Source organism: Sinocyclocheilus anshuiensis, unplaced genomic scaffold (genome assembly GCF_001515605.1).
Source record: "Sinocyclocheilus anshuiensis isolate Anshui unplaced genomic scaffold, SAMN03320099.WGS_v1.1 scaffold74, whole genome shotgun sequence".
Taxonomy (NCBI): domain Eukaryota; kingdom Metazoa; phylum Chordata; class Actinopteri; order Cypriniformes; family Cyprinidae; genus Sinocyclocheilus; species Sinocyclocheilus anshuiensis.
The window spans coordinates 698,086-710,142 of record NW_015546044.1 but is presented as its reverse complement, the minus strand read 5'-3'; positions in this window follow the sequence as shown (position 1 = coordinate 710,142).

The following is a 12,057-nucleotide window of genomic DNA, read 5'->3' as shown; positions in this document are numbered from 1 at the left end:
CCCCATTTTTTTTATAATGTAGCCACAATATTATTCAAGAATTTCCTTTTGTGAAGAAATAAAGTCATATGGCTTTGGAATGACAAAAGAATGAGTAAATAATAAAGAATTGGGTGAACTATCCCTTTAAGAGTTCAGTGTCAAAGCTTATTTCTACCACTGCTGTTGCTGATAACAGCCTTGTGTTATCAGTGAATTAAAAAGTCTATTGTATGATAAATGCATGTAAATGCGATGTTCTAAAGTCCTCTATTAGCATCTCCAGTCACTGTTGTAAGAGCCGTGTAACACATTATAACACCCATGAAATATCGCTAAGCCTTAGATTAATTCAGTCGCAGCCATCATGTATTTGCAGTGTATTTCACTGATTTCAACATGCTGATTAGATTGACAAGGTGAAGGATTCTCCATTTTAATTAATGTGATTGAAGACCGGAGACCCAAACCCTTCAGATTCCACTCCTGTCATGTCGGCTGTTGCCAGGCTGTGAAAGGCAGCCAATGTGAAGTGCTCTTGCTTTTGTTTTGGCCCCACATTTGTTTTCTTCTCACAGCCTTACTGTCTGCTCATATCTTTATCAGGGCAGCATTTAGTTTGGCTGACATGTGTTAGTGAAGCATTAACACAATTTTCTGCCTGGAGGAGGGTGAGAAAGTGAGTGAAAAGATACAGTAGGACCCTTCCAAGGCGATTTACTGTTGATATGCCGGTCAGATTGGTGGGCCTTACTTAGCCCCAGTTCTGTCAACATTGCCTTTCTTCTCTTCTCCAATTTTATACTTTTATTGGGTGAATATTTTCACCTTGTGCTGTCACTAGTGTTGTCAAAAGTCCCGGTACTTCGGTACCAAGTCGGTACTAAAAAAATGAAAACGTTACGGTGCCAGGTTTTTTTAAGTACCGGTGTTACCGAATACCCGGTCAACCCGGTTCTTGATGCGCTATCCTGATATTTACTATTTTTACACACCAGAGGCTTTTAAATGAATTGTGAATCTAAAATATGCATGTTAGAGAATGTACAAATGGTTAACATTGTTTGTGTCATATCAGTCAGAAAAGCAGTTCCGGGCTTTTTTTTTTTTTAGCTAACTTAGTTGTTATTCTTGGCTGAATAACTCTAGAAGGTTTTAAAAGCCCTTTAAAATTAAATATGTACACAGTTTGGATTAAATGAAACTATAGTCAAATTTTTTAATTTGCATGTTTTTTCGTGTTTTGCTTTGGTACCGAAATTGGTATCGAGAACCGTAGATATTCACTGGTATTGGTACCGAATACTGAAATTTTGGTACCGTGACAACACTAGCTGTCACCATAGTGTAGAGGAGATGTGATGGGTGTCTTAATCAATTTCTGACACCAGAAGGCAAGTCCTGTGAGAGTTGACATGATGGTTGCCGTGGAAACATCTGTAGAATGAAGTGATGAGGTTTGCCTAATCTCCATAAGCGAGATATGTTGAAGCTGTCTGAGCATAATAATGTCTTACAGATCACTAGACGATAAACATTTACTCTAAGTAAATGTGTCACTACATGTTTTAATGTTTACCACTAATATAAGCTGGACTGGCAATATATTAGCTTAAAAATGATTGATTTAGAACCTAAAAATTAGGCATACATCAAAAGCATTCTGTTTTTTGATAGTGTGAAACATTGGCTTATGCTAAACCTTGTCTTTTTTACTTTAAAATAAGAATATGTTGAAGCTGGGGGAGGATCAAAACATCCCCACAGCCATTAAATCGTGGGTCAGATGGTTATGCAATATCTCATAATTCCATAACACATTTCAGAATTTGATCATCCTCATTACAGCAAGCCTTTTTTTTCAGCTTTTGTTGCTAATTGCAACACACCATTAACAAGTTCATATAACCTCAGAGGTCAAGGAAGTCCAGGCGATGGTGGTACGAATGGTCATTAGTGGAAAAATATCAGTTGGCCGGCTTAAATAAGCATTCCAAAAACAAACGTTATTACAGTTACGTTATATACAGCTTAGACAACAGCTAATCGGGCCACTATCTCTCACGACATGTCACGAACCCCTATGCGAGTTCCCTTCAAAAGCTATACTTTTACCTCAGGAGAAATATTTTCCCTGTGAATTTTTGCAGCAAGAGTGTTTTTTTATGCAATCATTTATTTGTTTATTTATAGACTTTTCCCTCACCAAATAGTATACTCATAATTTAGTGTTTCTCCATATTTATTTATTTGTCTGTTTTTTTTTACTTTGTCTTTTTTTGTTTTGCTTTGGTTCAGTTTATTTTGTTTTGGTCCGGTTTGTTTTGTTTCACTTCAGTTTTGGTTCATTTTGACTTTTCCCCCTAAATTAATGTATTTTCTTTGTGTTATCTGTCAGTGGGATCACAATGCAACCTTGCCAGTGAATGCTTTATATAGGTCTTAGGCTGTCATTTCATGAAAGGCACCATGCAATCATATAACAGCATTAAACACATACAGTAAACGCTGTGTGAACAAAGCAATGACAACATTTATATTCAGTCAGCGTGAAGGCTTGCTTTTGAAGATTTCTGGATGGTTTTGTGTTGTAAGAGCAGCTGCTTCTCATTTCTTTGCACAATTCGCCGGAATCGAGACTCTTGTTTCCCGGTATTGTATACATGATGCAGCGTGGATGAGTCTGAGTAATGCTTTGCTTCTGATGCAGCGTAATTTCCTTAAGGACATGCAGGAAAGGACCTCTGATGTGTGGGGATTGTAAATTTAGCGCATATTGTTGCATTGCCAACACACGATTCATCCTTGTGTTCATCATTTCCCTTCCCCAGAGGAAAACAAGATCTGTATTCTGAGTAGTAAAGACAGGCATTGGACACTCTGCTACCACTCCGAGAAAAACCTCAGAGACTGAATATGGTGGGAGTGTGGATGCTCCTGCCAAGGTACAACATGCATGTAACTATTATAATAATAGTAGTAGTAAAAAGCATTCATGTTCATTAGTGGTTTAATAGTGTGTGTATTAACAGAAATGCATTAGAAGTGCATAAATATTTTCAAGATATTCAAACTGAATCAAGTCAAATTGAATTGAAACCGTGTATATGACTGACAGTTCTTGCACCACAATGCAGTGTTCAGTGATAAAGATGTGGTTAAAGTCATAAGACAGATTTTTTTTTTTTTTTGTAATATTGTAAAATGTTTTGTTTTGCTCTTATGTAGGACTGCTTATAGGACTTTGAGTTTTGTTTAATGCTTGTTTTGCTGGTAATGGGGTGTAATTATAATTAGTAGGTTACATATGGGTGTTAGTGCATGCTTACGTTTCTTGTGATCAGAGTATGCCAGCAGACATGCATGCTGACGATCAGATTTGCTTGCCATCTTTATCTGTTGGAGATGTCAAGTGGAAGGTGGAATCTTGGATGACTACAAGGATATTGTGACAAGGAAATATCTCAGGGCAATTGCCTGGGTGAAAAGAGAGGAGTAGGGGTGACGGAGTCCTTTCTGCAGGTTGATGGGAAGGATGATGATGCCATTGATCCACTTCATGGAAAACATGGCAAAGGTTAAAAGTTCACTGACATAGGATGCTGGAAAAAGCCATTCTTGAAAAAAATATATTTTCTTTCTAGTCTTGAGAATACTAAAGTACAAATCATGCTCAGTCCATCATAGGCATGAGAATTCATCAAAGTCTTATGCTGGAGAAGTGATTGATGTTTTCAGTGAGTGTACCCTCACTTCACTTTGACATATGGAGGACACACTGATCATCTTATTCCCATTCGAGACATCACTCTTGGACTGTTCTTACCCCACAGGGCATGCACTTATTTATAAGCTTTCATTTGTCTGACAAAGTTGTAACATTCAATAACCATAAAGTTACAGTTTGAAACCAAGACTCCAGCAGACTGCATCTCCAAATTACGCTGATGTTTTAGCACATTATTGATCTTAATATTCTCAAGACTGACATGTTGAAACATGGAGAATATTGGCGTACTGTTGAATTCTGACTAAGAGCAATGTTTGTGGTGGAAGATCGATTATTTTAATTTTGTTTCTTTAGCCATCACATTCCATTTGGCAGTGAGTGACGGTTGGGAGCTGACAGACTTGGAGTTCCTGCTGCATTCCGTTGTCCTCATCTGCTTACTGAAGGGTGAGATGACCCTGACAAAGTGAGCGATTGAGATTGAAGATAGAGGAGTATTTTTAAAGGATTGTAGTCAATGAGGCCCATTCATCATAAGGCACCATAGCCTGACAGCTGTCAGTGCCCCCCTACGATGAACCATGACCCATGACACTTTATTCCAGTGGGTGTATGCTGTGCATTAATATAGCTGCAGGCACGTACAGGCCTAGATTGTCTTCAGGTACATGTTTTTCAGTGGTTTCACATGATGATTCACATTCCATCAGGTCGTAAATGGCTCTGGTCTTAGCAAAGGTGTCGGGGTTGCCATGGTAACCAGTGGCCTGTGGTCATTCGCAGACATCCTGGCGCCCAGTCTATTGGGTGAGGGGTCTGTGACGACTTGTTAATCTAATGAATAACTGATTTGTTAAATCAAATGAAAAATTGTGTTTTTGATTGGTCCAGACGGTACAAAAATTAGCCAATCACCATCGAGCGTTCACTTTCAATGCTGAGGAGTGTTGAGAAAAGAAACCTCGCAGAGGAGGCTAGCCTCCCTTCTGGTATATCAACCAATCATCATAGAGACGTAAATTACGTGATATTAGTTTGAACGTCTCCCGCTGTGCTGATAATGTACCAAGTACTTATGATGAGTAGCGATATTTAATATTTGATCGCCAACAGATTTACCAAGCTGTCATTCAAACAGTATATATACAAATAAAAAAAAAAGGGAAAACACGCCTAACTGGACATAGACTACAGCAGTCGGCTTAATTAAATAGCACAACAGGCATCTCTCTTTTAACACAGACTTTTAAGAAGGGATGGATGTTTGCTTCAAGTAATAGGCCAGGAAAGTGAAGTTATAGTATCTTGCTGTTTGTGTGTCGTTTTCTTTACATGACTAAAAGCAACCAAAAAGCCATTTTAAAGTGGTTAAGCAAATTATAATAATAATCGGCAGGGATCCCCAGACCAATACAATTAGTGTGCCTCCTCTATTTTAAAACCCACGAGCCGCCACTGTCACTGCCACTGTGACTGCTCTGAAAAACTTTTGTTCTCACTTCTTGAAAATGGATTGAGTGTCATCTGGAATCACAGGCACATTTTGGAGGGCTTCATGCACCAGGGGGGGGTCTACATAATTAAAATGAGGTTGTGAGGTAAGGCTCACCTATGCAGATTGGGAGATTTATCTTCCACCTACGTCTCTGCAGGAGTTCAGTTTATTCTGCCTTGAGCGCACGAGAGTTTACGGAGGTCTTCAAACTCAAAATGTTCCTATTAGCTTTATAATTCTATATACCCTGCCTGCTTGACAAATGAGGTGCACTGTCATTGTAGGTCAACCCACACCTCCCGATGACTCTGTGACAAGTTTTGCTCCCATCATTAACATTAATAGGTTGGTGGAAATAGATGCAGACTACACCCACTCTCTTTCTGAGATGTTAAATCTGAGTCATCTAACAAAATGATGAGAGATGTAATCACAATGGGAGTGCTAGAGCCATCAGTTGAGAGTATAGAGTAAAACTGATTATGATAGGGACGATTATGGCTAGACAAGTGGGCCCAATTACGTGACATTTAAATCTAAACCAACACAAGTGCCTCTGCGTTTGCAGAAACTGTGGGGGATTTGGACTTCAGCAGCATTAGCGTATTTGCAGTGTGCTCAGTATGGCATGCTTTGTTTTGATCCTTACAGATGTCCTCAGGTGAGAGTTAAAGAGTCTTCACCATGGGGTCCATGATGACACAGCAGCAGCTCCACCAATTATTGCTTCAGTTGAAAATAATTTTTGTGAAAAATGAAAATATAGGGGGAAAAATATTGAACTTCAACTATAGCTAGTTTTAATGAATATTTCATTGGTCCTCTCACTTCAAAAACATATATTATATTACCGTTTAAAAGTTTGGGATCAGATTAGACAACTATTATTGTCACAACTTTGTTGTTAAATGCACACGAAGAAGAAGATGAAGTTCCAAAAGTCTCTAATAATCCACACTGAAGAGAATCCAAACAAGGCAGGCAAACTAAACACAACCAAAACACTGATGAGACCAGACAAACTGAACTGAAAACAAGAGGAACTTAAGTACACAGAACAAACAAGGTTAATTAACAAAACACATCTGAACAGAATGACACTATCAACTAAGAAACCATGACAACTAAAGATTGGTAGGAACTAGAACAAAGGAAAAAGGAAACTGTCTAGAAACAAACTAAAAATCAATGAAAATGAATTTAAATAAAACATGACTGATAATTTGTTAAAATTATATTATATTATATTATATTATATATTATAATTAATGGATTTAAAATGTGAGTATAATAATAAATATACATTTATTCTGGAGATTAACATGTTTTATATGGGCCATATTTAAAATGCAACACAACTTTGTATAATATATAGCAGAGGTCTCTGCTTACAAGAGGTCCCTGGCTTGAGATAAGTTAAGGACCCATGCACTAATTAATTATTTTTAGCTTTTTGTCATCAATCAACATATGACTGTCACTACAACGATTGGAAGGTACTCTCAAAAACATGTCTTGATTAAAATCTCTTCCCTTGCATCTAGTGACATGGATAATTGATCACCACCTAATGCATCTTTTTTTCTTCATTATTTACCCCAGGAGAAGAAGTCTAGTGGGGGGAGATGTGGGATCTGTCTCGACATGTCATTACACTGGCAGCTTGTTGCTTTCAGATACAAGATGCAATTTGATTAACAGCTGGAGTGTTAACCAGCAGAATTGGTTTATCAACACATAGGATTTAATATGAATCATTACATTTATTGTACATTTGACCCTTGATTCTACAATAGATGTCTGTCCTCTTTTATGCTATTGCATTTATTTATTATTATTTTTTTATATTTAGTATTGTTATTTATTTAAATTTTTTTATTCATGACTGCTTAAATTCAACATGGTTGATGAAAGTAGTGGAGCACAAAATATCTACATCTGTTTTCAACTCCAGGACTTCTTATTTGATTGTTTTGATTTCTTCTTCTTCTTTAAAGAACTATAACTTTTGTATGCCCACATATGATGATCTTCTAGGCCTACTTACTAAAATAGAAAGACAGAAAATAATTTATAAATACATAAACATAAATAAATACATTTTAAGTATACCACTTATAGAATGGTCAGATAATGAAATAATAATATTATTTTAAAAAATTATCTCGATCTTGAACAGTCAAAAAAAACCAAAAAAAACACACGAACATGATAATGAAGATAAGCAGTCTTTAATAAATCCACAGAAGGTAAATCCAAACAGAGGGAAGGCTTGCAACACATGTAACATTGACGAGACCCAACAACAAAAAACAGAAAGAGACCAACTTAAATACACAAGCAGACAAGGCTAATTAATGACACACACCTGAACAGAATCACACAATTAACTCAAACGGAAATGGTGCAAAAGGAAAACAAAGTCCAAACTGAATGATACGGTAACATTATGCCCCCTCCTGGAAAGGCGCGACCTCGCGCTGGCTGATGAATGGAGGAGGAGGCTCAGGTGGAGGATGAGTGTCTGGGAGAGGGATCGAAAACAAAAAGTCTAGGATGGAGCAGGTGGTATGATCCAATGAATGGCCTTGAACAGGGACAGGCAGGTGATGACCCAGGTCACAGCCAGGACTGTGCTCCATGGCTGCGTCGCTAGAGGGAGGAGCCAAGGCGTGATGGGAACACACACTGCCATGGGGACGACCGGAGGCGGCAACAGCGATAAAGGTGGAGTCCATGGCAGACAGCCGAGGAGGTGGAGCGATGCGGAGGATCCAGTCGGCCGCGTTGGAGCCATAGCGATGATCGACCGAGATGTAGTGACCGAGAAAGGAGGCAGAGCCTGAGGGAGGGCAGAGTGGGCTGTAGACGAAGGGGTGGAGGGCCGGAGATCAGCGGACGGCCCACAAGTTCACAACGGAGGCATAGCAAAGTCCTACCCAGGTGGAGCCGACTGACTGAGGGAGCCCAGCAAAGCCAAATGGCTGATGGTCCACACTGGAATCGAGGGTGGGAGGAGCGCAGGCACAGGAGTCTGAACAGCGGGACAAGATGGAACAGAGCCATCCGAGGCCGGATGCGGAGCCACATGCTCCTCAAGTCCAGGAGACGAAGACTCAAGGCAGGCCCGAAATGGAGCCCCACCACTGAGAGGAGATGACATAGAGGGAATGACGGGGGACGAAGATGACTGGACAGCAGGAGTGGCTGAGGACTGAGGAGAATGAAGAAATGCACAAAATCCAAACAAAAATAAAAGGCGGCTGGGCGGGACCAGCGAATCAGACATGAACAGAATTAGGCAGGCTTAGGGGAAGTAAAGTCTCTAACTCTCCAAACTGAAAAACTGTGTCCAAGTCCAATAAACACTTACTCTCAGTGTCGGGAATGTGGACGGCCCTCACTTCCATTCCCTCGTACTCCACGAGAGCTCCCACAGTGATGGAAGGGGCAGCCGGCTTGCACACCTGGTCAGACGTGGCTAGCTCTGGTTCCGGGGTGATGTCCTGCTCGATCTCTTGGCGCAGGCTCAAACATTGTGGCCTAGGCGGTCTCTTGCTCTGCGAGGGGCTCTTGATGTTGCTCCCCGCAGCGGGAGGGTTTCTGGCTGGGCACTGGGCTAGGAGTGGGGCTGGTGTTGTCGTCAGCTGGTCCAATGGTCAGAGATGATCCACAGGATACCAGCACCCACTCCACATAATCAGCGAAGCTCCCTTGAGGTCCCTCCCCGGACCTCTGCTCCTTGGTGGCGGTGTTCAGCCCGGCGTGTAGGGATGAGCATTAGCAGCCTTCCAGGTAGTGGGTGAGATGGGCTAGAAACAGGAAAACCTCCACATGTTCTTCGAGGGAGCAAGTTCCCTGCTCAATGCATAATGCATGCACACACAAAAACACGAGAGACACTGACTATAACTTGAGGTGTAATCACTTCTGGGTCGGGTCTTCTGTCACACTACTGTGTTGATAATGATGATGATGAAGATCAGTGTGTCTCCTTCACTCGTTCCACCATGCGCTTATCATGTTGGGTTTGTTTACATCAGAGTGCTTATGCCTCTTTGACACAGCATACAGCATTGTGCATTTTAACCAGGGAAATGTGAAAAGTATTATTTAAATGCATTAAAAAATCGGAATAATTTGTATTAAATAATTATTCGCTGTATTTTGAAGTGCCCAAGATAACAATATCGTGCATGTTCATTATCGATATATCGTATTTCCAAATACCGGCATATGTCTAGAACAGAAATGGTGCAAAAGGAAAACAAAGTCCAAACTGAATGAAATGGTGACACATATTTAAGTAATATTTTTGAAAGCCCTATTTTTTCTTGTGACTTTTTTTCCACAAATCCAGCATCCATCCATCCATCCATCCATCCATCTATCCAACCATCCACCATCCATCCATCCGAGCACTGTGTTACATTGCTTGCAAGGGCCTTGAAAAAAAAAGGCATTATATAAAGTTGTGATTTTAGTTAAATAATTATTTTGTCACCTACGGACAGCCAAGTCCATAACAAGACTGCACTACCAAGTCCTGTGAAAATTCAAGATTGTATTTCGCCTCCATTTTATGCTCTGGAGAGAGACAATCTGTTTTCACCTAACTTTGCTTCAGAAAAGTCCTTGCTTCAAGCATTGTGTTCTTTTGAATTTGTGTTATGGCACAGGTGAGCTGAAGGGAGACACTAGCTGCACCTGACATCCTGATCCCCATTAGCCCATTGAATGCCAAGTGCCATTTCGAAGATTTGATTAGACTTTAAGGACGAAGGACAAAAAAAGGTCTGCAGGGAGGAAGAAATGTGTTGCAAATTAGCTTCGGCTACAAGCAATATGGTACATGCATGGGATGACTGTTGTTTCATTTTCATCTATGTTTATTGTATCTGTCCCTAACAAATAAAACATTAAATAAATAAATAAATAAATAAGAGGGAAACTCTCCAGCATTTGTTTGACGTGCTTCTCATCACAGATATATTGGGTGAAAAAGCAAGGTTGATTGGATTTCCAGATTGACTAGGCAGAGATTAAACCAAGGCTTGTGTTAGCAGATGACTTTACCCTTCTTTCCCAGCCTGTCAGCACTGTAATGAATTCATAAGACACTGCCATTCAGTTGTTTATTACCTTGAGAGAGGCTTGAGAAAAGACAGACTCGGATCTTCACCACACGAGAGTCTCTTGCCTCAACATAGTGTGTAAGACTGGAGAAACCTTAAAAATCAAACATTGTGCTGTTGGTCAGGGGAAGATTATGTATATAGAATTGCAAATACTGCTCTGGGAAAATGTCGTCCGTAATTTCTGGTCTCGAATAATTTTCCGTTTACTAGTAAAAAGGGACAAGCTGACTTCATATAACTTCATCTTGGCTCCAGATGGCATGAAATCTATTTTGAATGTGATTTTTAAAAGAAATGCTAATGTTACACTTGCTGAACTGTGCAGTTTTGCCCTTACTTTAGTTCCCATGTAAGAATTAAAACCAGTCAGAATATTGAAGACAGTGATGAGACGGTGAGCCAGTATGTGATTAAATGTCATATTTTGAATGAGGTGAATATTGTGATGAAAATAGCACTGATCACTCACCTCTTTAATTGGTTTGATCTTATTTGTGGATCACAGCGAATCTTCTCATTTGTCATCTCAGTCTTTGATCCAGTGTATTTGACTGCACACCTTTGAAATGACTGCATGCCTTTGAATCTACCCTGAATACATGAGAAGTGCTTTTTAAGCCAGGGCTTCTGTTTTTTATATTTATATTAGACTCTTTTCACACATGAACCAGCTATTTTTGATGTTTTTACATTATATTTTTAAATAACACTTTCATATTTTTATTTACAGTCGTATGATAAAATAGTTGGTTTGTAAGCCTTTGATTTGGAATGCTGAACTATTTTTGTGTTTTTAATTGGATGGCACTCATGCTGATATGCAGGTTAAAGCCAATAATGAAGCAGACAACAGATCTTCTTCTCTCTTAAACTTAACTGTAAACTTAAATTTGGCTCACACACTTATTACATGCTCTGCCGCTGACAGTTCATCACCAAAAGGGTCCAAACAGAACTTGCAAGTATATCCTATATTTATACTTCTATTGTAGCTGTTGATTTGGCTTTGATTTTTGGTGACAGTTCTTAAATCAAAATGTTTTTGGCAAACTATTTTAGATAGAACATCAGGAGTCTCCATAGCCCAGTTTGTGTCAAGGTACGCTGTGTACAAATGCACAAAGAAGAAGAGAAAGATTCTAAAAAGTCTTTAATCCAACATATAGGTATATATGTGTATATACACATATATATAGGGTAGCATTAACGAGACAAAGAATGAGCGAAAGGGTGCAACTTATTAAGGACTTAAACAAGATGATTAATTGTTCTAAACACAGCTGAAACAAACAAACTCATGATGACTGAATCCATAGTAACAAAGGAAGAGCGGGAAATACAAACAAAGGAATACAGGAACTAAAGAATTACAAAATAAAAGTCCATGAACTAAACTAAACTAAACTGAACTTAATGGTGACAGTTTGAGAGTCGCTAATGTTTTTAAAAGTCTCTTCTTTTTAAAGGGGTCATATGATGTTGTTGAAAATAACACTATTTTGTGTATTTGGTGTAATGATATGTGTTTATGCGGTTTAAGGTTAAAAAAACACATTATTTTCCACATACTGTACATTATTGTTTCTCCTCTATGCCCCGCCTTTCTGAAACGCGTCGATTTTTACAAAGCTCATCGGTCTGAAAAGCGAGGTCTGCTCTGATTGGCCAGCTATCCAGTGCGTTGTGATTGGCCGAATACCTCAAGCGTGTGACGG